Source organism: Chaetodon trifascialis, chromosome 14 (assembly GCF_039877785.1).
Source record: "Chaetodon trifascialis isolate fChaTrf1 chromosome 14, fChaTrf1.hap1, whole genome shotgun sequence".
Classification (NCBI taxonomy): Eukaryota; Metazoa; Chordata; class Actinopteri; order Chaetodontiformes; family Chaetodontidae; genus Chaetodon; species Chaetodon trifascialis.
The window spans coordinates 3,881,390-3,893,715 of record NC_092069.1 but is presented as its reverse complement, the minus strand read 5'-3'; positions in this window follow the sequence as shown (position 1 = coordinate 3,893,715).

The following is a 12,326-nucleotide window of genomic DNA, read 5'->3' as shown; positions in this document are numbered from 1 at the left end:
AAATACAAGTTATCTGAGTTTAAAGGGAGCTCAACTCCCGCTCTTCAAGAGCGGCCCTTAGAAAGATTTGGTTAGCATTTGTCTAAGTAGCAGACTTACCACAGATTGCCTTGGAAGAGGACAAGAACTATGATCAAGGAAACAAGATCAGAACCAGCTTCACCTGGCCGATAAGGTGGTACAAACTCAGGAGTGTAAGGTCATGTGAATTCTGGGAGAAGTTCCCACACTGGATGTTGACAGCAGCAACTCTATCATAGTGTATTTTTACACTTAATTCACAGTACAAGTACAAAACATGTTGATATAGTCAAAATTACAATATGTGTGCTGTGCAGTGCAGACAATACTCTGCAAACGTTTCACTGACCTGCAGGATGACCCAGAACCTCTCCCATGAAACAGGTCGAACTAAACCACGGAACAACCAGACATAGAAAAATGAAATATTACTGAGTATAAATTCATATCCTAACAGTGTTAAAGAGTATTTTCATATGCAACCTGAAAGTTATGTTGCATTATTTACATTAACCTCCTGAGACCCAGCCTATTCATTCATGTCCTCTGTAGTGGACATTTGGTTTTGGTCTATATCTTTATCTAAAGTCCTGGTGTGCTCTGTAGAGCACATCCTGGCCTTTCCAATGATATCTCTGTGTTTGGGTGGGATGAGGGGAACTTTGTTTTTCATGCTGAGACAAAATGGAGACTGCATCAAAACACAAATGCCAGGAAAAGTAAAGTAAGTCAAATATTGTTAAGATATTGTTTTGTTTTGTTTTGTTTTGTTTTTTTTAACTATGATAATCATATATTTTCTTGTTTATGAACATGTCAGGAATCATAAAATTGGAGTCAGAGTTCAGTTAAACCTTTTGTTAGGAAAAATAATAGCAATGTTATCAATGTTTTATAACATCAGCTTTGTTCAGCAGTTCAACAAAAGATACAGGCCAAATGTTCAGTTTCATTTAAAAAATGGATTGACATTCTTGTTTTCTTATCAGCCTATTATGATTTTGTTGTCTTATGGTAAAATCGTTGTTGTCTATCTAAATAAAAATATTTTTAGAAAATTCTAAATTGTGAGTTGTTTTAGCTCCAAAGAGGCAGGAAATCACAAAATAATAATAATAATAATAATAATTGAAAGATACTTTGTTTCCTTGGTTCTCAAGAGGTTCATCTGAACAGATGCTGTGCACAGACATTCTTGAATATTGAGTGATTGTGCTTAGCCCTGATGTCAATCCAAGCATTGGTAAAATTCAATGCTAAGTGGCTGGCTGCTCCTGTGTGTTTGAATGCATTTAAGGCATCTCTTTTGAGTGCATCTTGTTCAACCAAACATTTCTGTAAAGTCAGCTCTTAATAACACATTTATCTTTCAACTAAACTTCTGGGGTCATATTCACAAACATTAAGAGTCCTCTCAGGGAGCCCCTAGCTTAGCTTAGTAGCTGCGTTAATTGACATCACTCTATCATAAACACAACCATCGATTACACCAACAACACACAAAAGCCAGCCAGTGCTGTCATTGTTTCTGTGATCCCTCTGCTGATGGAACCCAAGGCATCACTGCTGTACTGCTGCATTTTGCAGTTGCCAAATATCTTAGTGTTATCATCACTTTCATTTCTGCTGTTATAGTGTTATTGCGTGTGGTGTGCGTGCATCTCTAATGAGATCGGCCACAAACATTTTCCCTGCATGATCAGCCTCTCATTAACTCACTGTCATTCAGCATGAGGTGAATATTTTTCCTTCCTCTTCCCACTGTTTTCTCCTCAGCTTAAGAAACTCTTAAGCCTATTAAAAGTCCTCCTCCCTTCAGCGAGGCTTCCTGAAATGTAATGTACCCCCCCCTCACACACACGCACACATACACACACATCCAAACACCTGAGATTCTATATGCTGGAGCCGATTAGCAGGGAGTGGAGGGTGAGGGGTTGGCCTATGACATCACCATCCTGGCCTCTCTTTTGCTATATTTCTCTGTCCCTCTTATCCTTTCTCTCTCTCATTTGCTAATGCGAGGACAGGATTTGCTTCCCAGCAATCATCTGAAACAAATTTCCACAGCTGGGAATGAGCTTGAACTTGTAACCTGGTGACTGGGCCGAGATCTCATTCCTTAATACTGGAAGGGATTATGTTCCTAACAGCCTGAAAATCAGCTGATAGTTTATTCATTTCTTTATTGATCAGATGTTGGCTGAATCAAAGCGTGTTACTTTTACACCATGTTATATAGACAAACCTCTTGTATTACTGTTTGTTAAGACAACAGCATACATGTACGTCATTAGTTAGAGTTAACGTGAAATTTGAATTCTCCTCATTTTTTGTTTGAGACAGCATCTAATGTGCATTTTTATGGAAAAGTATGTAAACTAGAAGCCTCTGGGTAGCCTTGCCAATGGGTCACTGACATTCTACTGTAGCAGATAAACTAATCTAGAGGTGTAAACTGTGAACTTTCCTGATTTGAATCACCTTCAGTTTTCATGTAAATATTTATTGTCACTGACTGCAGATTGTTTAAGATGGAATAAGATAAGACAAGAAAAGATAAGATATGATAAGATAACACTTTGTTAATCTCCCATTGGGGAAATTAAAGGGTCACAGGCAGCAGGAAGATAATTAATATTAAATAATGTTAAATAATATTAAACCATACTAGAGTTGAACAGTCTGATTGCAGTTGGGATGAAGGACCTGCGGCAGCGTTCATTTTACAGGGTGGATGCAGCAGTCTGCTGCTGATGGTGCTGCTTTCGGCCCCCATGTCTCATGCATGGGTTGGGATGGGTTGTCAATGATTGATGTCAGCTTAGCTAACATCCTCCTCTCACCCACCTCCTCGATGGTGTCCAGAGGACAGCCCAGGACAGAGCCAGCTCTCCTGACCAGTTTGTTTAGTCTTTTTTCTGTCCCCCTCAGAGCTCCCACAGCCCCAGCAGACCACTGCGTAGACAACTGCAGATGTCACCACAGAGTCATAAAATGTTTTTGATAATGTACTCCAAAGGACCAAAGGACTTTCCTATTTCCTTTGATTTGTATCATCTGTGCATGTGTGTATTACCTTAAACACTGTTCATTGCTTATCCATGTTCTCCAGCTAAAATGTCACAATTCCACAGCAGCAGATATTACAGATATGCAGTTAGGGTTTGTGTTGCTGCATTAGTCAAGATTCTCAAGTCTAGGGGCAGTATGGTACCTTAACTTTTTTGGTGTAGTGTAACTGCTGCTGCGCAGCCCTGTCCCCTGTCGAAATGACATTTATATACAAATAATTTGAAATACCAAATACAAAGTCCATTCCAAAAAAGTTGAGATGCTGTGTGAAACCGAACCGAACTGAAAACAGAATGCAATAACTTGCAAATGAACTGAGTTCACAAACAAGTTTTGTGTTGTGTTCCTGAGCCTATGTAGTCATATCTTTTATCCAATCATGTGTTCACAAAGTGGTGAACCTCGCTCCATCCTTGCTTGTGAACACCTGAGCCTCATGATACTATCACCTGTTACCAATGAACCTGTTTACCTGTTTACAGGTGTTTTCATTCTTTAACTTTCCCAGTCTTTTGTTGCTCCTGTCCCAGCTTGTTTGAAATGTGTTACTGCATTAAATTTAGAATAAGCAGATATTTACAAAAATCTATGAAGTTGATAAGGTAAAACTTTAAATGTATTGTCTTTGTACTATTTTCAACAACATTAAATATGGCTAGTCTCCAAGATTATGTTCCCCAGCTCCTCCCACCCCCTACATCCACACACAGGCAGCAGGTTGGGGGTGGTCAAGAACTCATTACTTACATTTCCTGATGATTATAGATTTGTTTTATTTCTCTCTTAGAAAGATTCAGAACAAGAAAAAACAAACAAACAAAAAAAAAACATTCCCGGCTACAGCCCCAAAAGTCAACGGTGATCCTGTGTACAATCTGTTATTGTTAAAATCTTAGCCAGCAAACCCAAGTTCCTGTATTGCAGAACAAGGCTTTTCTAGGCTTTTTGTGTCATCATTGGCACAGTCTCATTTAGATTATGAATGTTCTGCTTGTACAGTGTTTGACAGCTAAACTTAGATACAAACTGCAGGTGGTCAAAATAATGTTATTTGGCATTTATTAAATGCGTCCTCTCGAATTGTTGGTAGTGATGAATTCAGAGGGATAAGACTGCTGTCAGCATAGCTCAGAGTAGAACAGAAGCTGCATCATATGTACCAAGGTTAATTGGTTAACTACCAGGAACATTTTTGACCAGTTATGCATGTTGGTCTACAGGCTAATTTGCATACACACACAGTGTGAAGAACTCAGGTCTGAGGCCATCACACAGCTGTGTGGGACTCCTGCACTTGTTCAGGGCCCTCCTCGTGCTTGACACCTGGACCAAAGTGGTGATCCAAAAGAGACTTGAGTGGGGCTGCTTCACTGCCTCATGGCCCTGTCTGACGACCCTCTGGCCCACCCAGCTGATGCTCCTGTGACTCCAAGTTGTCCTGGCTTGGGGGTTCTGGTGGGTCACCATTCCACTGCAAAGTCAAATCAGTGGCCTTCATGCCAGATAGCAACCTTCTCCCCATCTCTGCTGTGCTCGCTCCCGTCCTCTACCATTCAAGAGATTGTCCTTATTGGGACAAATAATTCAGCTCATCAGCAGTCTGAACCGACCCAAAAGGAGTTTAATGACCTTCTTAATTTCTTCAGTTCTTGTGTAAAGTCTGTTTTCATCTCTGGTCCAGTTCTCTCTCCGGCCTGAACAGCAGAGGTGACCAGGTGACCACCCTGAATCCTTCTACTATCTCTGTTCCCATAGAAGTGGGAATCACAGTGCATTAGCCCTGACCACTGAACGTCGTCGACTCTCCTCTCACCTTGAAGAAGTCTCTGACTGTCACAGGTATTCTCCATTCATAAGCAGGCCACCCTGACTGGATGAACTGCCTCACTACCTGGAGCTGGAGGTCTGTGGCTGTGGCCTCTTATCTCGTGCATCCTCTATGGTGTAGCTGGGAGGTGGCCCAGGACTGAGTCTAAATGTGCAGCCGCATCACTGATCATCTCGTTCCCAAAATTCTGCATTAAAGTGGACTGTGCATTTACTGTTCATTAAGGGTACCAGGGCTTTGTTGTCAGTGATCAATTTAAAGCTGTCAAGTCCAAACAGGTATTTCTGTCTGAGGTGTTCTGTTTGAGTACACTGTCTCCACAGCATCTGACCTCTTTTCTTTTAGGCTTTAGGACCAGAATCATAACGGCACACCGCTCTATGGGCCGTGACAGCTTCTCAGTGACGCTCTCCTCTTGTAACAACAGCAGCTCCTTTGTTACTAGATGTGTGATTGGCAGTGGTACGCATCGACAAGGGTAAACTGCTTATGACTGGACATTTTCCTTAAGAATCATTTTAATAGGTTCAATATTTTATTAGACCCATTTGAGCTGCTTCTGGGTGACTGAGCAAAATGCTCAATGTTCTCACTTGTTGCACTTTTTCCATGTACTACTAAGAGCACGGCATTTCTTTTTATCAAAGTCTTGGGTGTCACACCCACCACAGGATTCTGGATGTTTTTTTAGGAAAGCTTGTTGCTTCTTGTTCTGTGATTCCTTTCCTGTGTTGCTCCCTTTGCTATCTCCCACTGTTAACATTAGCCACATGCTGCTCTGGTGGGCTGTACTGGAGGCTAATTAGTTTAGCAGCCTCCTCAGACTGGCGCAGTCACTGGATAACCCACAACTTGTCAATCACAGATGTGTTCATCCCTGTTGTCTTCAAACTCACAGTTCTCCAGTAGCTTGTACAAAGCCCTTATATATGCTTCTGCTTTTTCACTGGTTAGTTAGGGCTACCTGCACCACTTCTGACACCATGTATTGTTTTCTTACCATCTAACAAGTTACAGTGGCGTTTAATACTGATATGCACAGAACGTGTTTAAAACGTTTAAAACGTGTCACAATAGTCTCCTCCTAGTCTTTCTGCACTAACATTTCACAAGCTTAAGTATGAGATGTGCTGATGCCTTCATGGCACCGTTACCGTCATAGGAAACCCCCATCATTACTACAACCAAGTAGTTTTATTGCCTAAATTTTACCAAGTATTTTTGGTGTCTGAACCTAAGCAAACTGTGACCTTTTCACAACATTAACGGTGTGGACAAAGGTCCCGTGCCATGACGGTCTGCCTCCAGTGGTGATATATGTTGTTTTGAGAGTCATTGGTAATCAACCTGTTCAGTACTTTATTAATTTTTTTGGTTCTGTAAATAAGCAGCTGCTTGCCAATACATTCAATTTTCTCAAAGATGATGTGTCAATATTGTGTTTACAGCTTATTCTGCTGCCCTCTCACAAAATGTTTGTGCCTAAAAAAAATGTAAAAAAAAAAAAAAACATTTGGCAAAATGAAAACCATCATAATGCAGAATATTTCTTTCATTTTCAACCCAAACTTAAACCCATATCTAGACTCACAGGTGAAGTGGGTGCTCATACACAAACACGTTCCTATCTGCCTTCTCAGCAGACATTCGTACAGCCCTGTTTGGACTGGTACAATACAGGTTCCCTGAGGCACAGATCTCCCCGTCTGGCAGCTGATATCCATGGTCCTCACTCTGTGGACTATACACACATCTGTCCCGTGAAGCCCTTCCTCCCTGCACACATCGTGTGGCTCAAATGTGGTATACATGTGTTTGGCCATATTTTCCCCTTCTAACTCCCATTTGGGCTGAGTCACTTATAAATTATTAATTGCTTCACCATGTCTGGCTATTAGGGTCTCAAGCTTTATATATCAAGAGCTGTCACGCAGAAAGCCAGATGGCCAGCGTCATGCTCAGTTATTTGTCAGACATTTAGATGACCCTCCAGGCCACATCAGTCATGAATTTGTGATGAAGTCATCTTGAGATGAGCTTAGGATATATTTTACACCTCAAAATTAAGTAAGCAAGTAAACCTTTGTTTCTATAGCACTTTGTAAAACACACACAAAGTGCTTTCCACACAAAAAAGATAAAAATGAATAAAGAAATACTCTAAAAATACATTATATTTGTGAATATACATAAAACAGCACAATGTAAGACAGACCACTCAAAAAAAAAAATGTTTAAAGATAAAATAAATCATATCTGTCCTTTTTTCACAACATGATATCTGGCTTCTGAAATACTATTCAAAGTTTGCTTTTCAATGACGTTTGTGTCTATTTGAGAGGTTCTCAAACAAACAGACAGACAGTTCAGACAGACAGTGGATTGTTCAGTGCCATCCATTTTATGCAGCAAAAAGGGCCACTCACTGCCTCACAAAATGTATCTTGTGTGGAAATGTATTTTTCATTTGTAATTTGAAAATTAATCAAGATTTGGCAACACCATAAGGGAAAGCTTGCCTTAAATTATTTAAGGAAAACAAATTTGATTTGACTGTTTTGATGAAATAAGAGAAGGTTGCATGCAATGCATTAAGTTTTCCCATTACAGTCAGATTCAACCCTGTCTGCCAAACTTGACTTCTGTCTTTTGAGGTTTGTGATATTTCCACTTCTCTCTGCTCTTCATAGGTTACATTTTACAAGTGTAGTCTAAATTTCTCTAAATCTCTTTTTTTAATGAGGAAATGTTTTTAATTTCTGAACATGTGCAAAGTCACAAAATGTCCACATTAAATGTATCTGCATTCAATGATATATTTTATTTGTTTTGTCAAAAATATTTGCTTATGGCAAAATATGAAGGATGATTAATATTTTTAAGCACTTAAGGTTAGGGAAAGATCATGTTCTTATTTTAATATCAAAAGAGTCAACAGCACCTTGAAGCACAAGACAACCAAGACCATGATCTTTCCCTTTTCTTACCTTGACCAAAGTGCTTTATTTGCTCAAACCTAACTGTGGACTCAGGTACCACAGATCAGTGAACCAATCATCAACAAGGAGCTGTGAGCTGTCAGCATAACCACAGAACTTCACATTTCTAGAGGCATGCGCCAGGTCCATGTACATACAATTATGTAATTGTCAGGGTTTCCAACAAGAACAAGACAAGAGCAGTGCAGTGGATCTTACTCCTTGTTCACATTGAACAATTCTGCAACACATGATTTTCCTCCAATACCACTGCTCAGTGCCAGTACAGGACGCAGTGTGTTCTTGACACCAGCACTGGAGGCCAGGTCTCCCACCAATAGTAAGTGTTGCTTCTCTTCATCGTCTGACCACCATGATGATCTTACCTGAGCTGATGGGCTTGAGTTGTTTGAGTTGCTAAGTTTCTATGTTTTTGAGAAAGCCCAAGCAGCATGCATTCAGGTTCAACAATCCTTTCACACAAGCAAACCAATAGGAGGGAGTAAGATCAGGCCAAATCGCTGTCAAAGGAAGGCTGTAGAATTTATTAGGAATATTCATTCCTTCTTGAAATTGTAAGGAACAAACTGGTGAGTTTTAAGGTATGCGGACGAGCAAAAGGCAAGTCGAGAACCCAAAGATGCAGACTTGACAAAAAGGCTGAGCGGAAACAGCTCAAGTGATTTATTTAACAAAATATAAGGGCAACAAATTCCACTCAGGACAAAATTCAAAAACAAAAGGTAATTCCAGAAGGACACACACAGACTTAAATAGACAGGGAACTAATCAGACTCAGGTGAACACAACCACACAATCACAGGGGTGGGAAAAATACAGGAAGTAAAGTAAAGTAAGACACATGAGGGATGGCTATCAAAATAAAACAGGAACTAACAAAATAATCTAGATCCTAACAGTGAGTGGTTTGTACGGAAAGCTGGTCAAGGGGAAAGCCATGAGAGGACATTCCCAAAGTTGAGAAATGCAACTGAAATATTGAAAACATCTGTAAACTGACCTCAGCTTGGCCCTTTTACTATTTCTACTTCTATTAATGCACACTTAATCCTCGGCTTCTTCTGGATCTCCAACAAAGATGGCAGATAGCTCGCACTGTTCACATTACGTGTGGCACTCTCAGATTCCATTTAATCCCGGAATGAACCTGGCCTTGAACGGGTTTTTACAGGTCCCCTGACAGCTATCAGCTGACATTTAAGAGTAACACGCAGTTATCGCACTGTGCCAGGATACCTTTGGCACTGTAAACAGCAGCTGAAGTGACTGAGAGGGACTTCACTGCTTGAGCTGTGCAAACTCTCTCTCCCAGCCACCGCACCTCTATTAAGACCCCTCAACTGCTCGAAATACTTTTAAAATATTTACTTACAGAAGTCTTGACATCTGTCAAGGCATTCAGGTTGGATCCAAAGACACAGACGCAGTTTTGTTCAAAGCTCTGGTTTCACACCCTGCCTTCATTCGCTAGAGTTTACTCTGGCCAAAAAGTTTGGCAAGACAGACATTAAATTAGATAAGTTCTGGGAAGTGGCTCAGGAGTAAACACATCTCAGCGGCACTAATGGCATAGTTCACACACTGATCTGCACTTGAATGAGAGGGAGCTGTGTTTTTGGCAGCTCACGCACACACTTGCATACTGGCTCAATCAAGAAGAGAAGATTAAGTATCAAACTGATTCCTAAAAACTGTTTGAAACCTGTGAGAGATCAGTGTGTGTGTGTGTGTGTGTGTGTGTGTGTGTGTGTGTGTGTGTGTGTGTGTGTGTGTGTGTGTGTGTGTGTGCCTGTGTGTGTGTGTTGTGAGATCAGACATCTGGTCTTACGGCCTCTATGCTCTCTATCCACACAGCACAACAAGCCAATATTTACTGCCCCTCCAACGGCCATAAACCACGCATGCCTGAGTATGTGTGTGTGTGTGTGTGTGTGTGTGTGTGTGTGTGTGTGTGTGTGTGTGTGTGTGTGTGTGTGTGTGTGTGTGATGATTTCTGCCTTCCTTTCTCTTTCTTTTCCCTCTCTGCTTACTTTTTTTTTTCTCCAGAGCCAAATTTCTAAAGTTTTTATCGCTGGGGAAAATTGGAGAACTCCCGCTCTTTCTCTCTCTCTTTATTCACTTCTCTCCATCTTCCTCCTTCCTCTTGTTTGCTCTTTCAACATCAGTCCCCTGAGAGTTCCTTCAAAAAGATATCCTGAAGTGCTTTTCAAGTCCTGTGAAGACTACAACAGCATTCAGAGACAGAGGTTTCAGCAGGAACCCAGCAGGAATAAATCAGTGAGAAATGTACTGGATAAGTGGCCTTTCAATCCACTCACATGTGCATTATCTTCCATGTGCTGTAATTGGCTAAACATCACTTGCCTGGCTCCGTCTAAAGTTCTAAATCTGCTTACAAGCACTACTAAAGCTCATCATGCTGCATCTTATTCAACTATATTTATACTTAAATTATTCTTCAGTCATTTTTGTCTTTTGTCCTCGAACTGTATGTCCATTTTTCCCCCTATGCAAGTACATTGTATTCCTGCACTGTATTGCATCGTCTGAGAGCATTGCACGATGGCTTGTGATTTTGTCAGGCTTGCTCTGGATGCTTGACTGTGTGACGCAGTGTAGCACTGGGTGGGGGTGCTTGGTGCTGCAGCAAAATGTTGGACAGGAAACGAGTTGCCAATAGATGGAGCTGAGCGCTTCCTGCTGTTTGATGAAACTCTCCAACTAGCTGTGCAAAAGTTTTAAGTCACCACTCACAGCTAAATGTCAACACTTTCACAATCATTTTTCATCATTATTCCACAGTGTTTGTCCAACGAACTAAGTGGTAACAGATGTTTAAGGAGTGCATTTAGTGCATTTGTGCATTCTCCATAAACGCAAACTGGTCAATACCACTGAAAATGGTGGAAGAGTAATCAGTGGTTTTGCCTTTCACATGCAGTATACAATTCCCCGCAGGTCAGTTTTCAGTTCTGACAGGGAAGGCAGTGTATATTTTTAGATTTTTAGATTTTTATTCAGTATTGTTCAGTATTCAGTTTTATTCTTAGGCTTCTATCTATTCATTGTGTCTCTACACTTCTATTTTGTTTGTTTTATAGATCTTTATTCAAGGAGTTTCTGACTTATTAGAAAAACCTGTCATTCTTCTAAGTGATTTGTAAAGTAAAGTAATCAGTCAGGAAATGGAAACTGTCATACTTTTACACTGATACTGATACTGTCAGTAATTGCTTCAGCAGATGGTGTTCAGCATGTCTATCTGATACATACAATAACAGTGGGATTGCTGTAGCTTCCACTTGATCGGCAATGAAGAAGACGATCACTTTTTCAGCCATTGTGTCGAGTCGAGTAAATTCTGAGCTGTCATGTGTCAGGTTTGATACATTCCCTGACTGCAATCGGTTAATCGTGGCTACTTTTGAGGCAAGCTGCAACTCATCTCAAACAAGCCCAGTGTCTCCAGCTGAACCTCAGGTCCCCAGATTTAGTACAGGCAATATGCTAACAAAGCTGGGAACCTCACAGCAAGACTCCAGGAAGCTGTGCTTGTTTGACAAAAAAATGTTCTTGAACATAACTTCCCTTAAAAAACACAAATTGTTAGTTTTACTTTTCTCTTTTGGATGTGAATAAACAACATACAACATGATCATTGGAGACCTTTAGAGGTGTTGGTAGGCACTTTGTTGCCCCGGCTTCCAATCTTTATGAAACCATACTCTATGAAAGCAACATGATCATTCATATAGAGTGCTGCTTGTGTCCAGCTGATGAATTAAGTGCAGTATTCATTCTCTTTTTAACTTGACCAGCTCCAGAGGGAAATGTGTGACTCCATAGCTGCTCACTGATTCCCCTATGTTTACCAGTTTATCTCTAACTATGTCTTGTACTGCGCAGGTAGTGTACAGTGGGACTATAGCGCTTTTCTTGGTGAGGAAATCTACCTGCTGTGGCCCAAAACACTATGAGAGTGGTGAGAGTGAACCAGGATAATAAAGTGACCTCCAAACAATGAGCTGAAACTCACTCTAAAGCTCCGTATATCTGAGGGAAGCAGCAGATTCAGCTGTAGGTTCATCAGTTACAGAGGCACACAACACTGTCACATTTTACACACTGCTGTCGTAAAGGAGGCCTGGCTCTTAGAAGTTACATTTATATAGAACTAATGTTTGTTTACTGACAATATATTTGATTTGTTTTCTGACAAGCTTGTAATGCAAGATCCACTCTTAGTGATGTCTTTGTGGTTCTGTTTAGGCACTGAGAGCACTGGGTTGATGTTGGGGAAAGATCATGGTCTGTTTTCATACTGAAAAAGTCAGCAGCAATCTTTCCCCAAAGTGCTACCTAAACCTGACCACAGTCTGGATGTGAACTTTGGATTCTGGTGT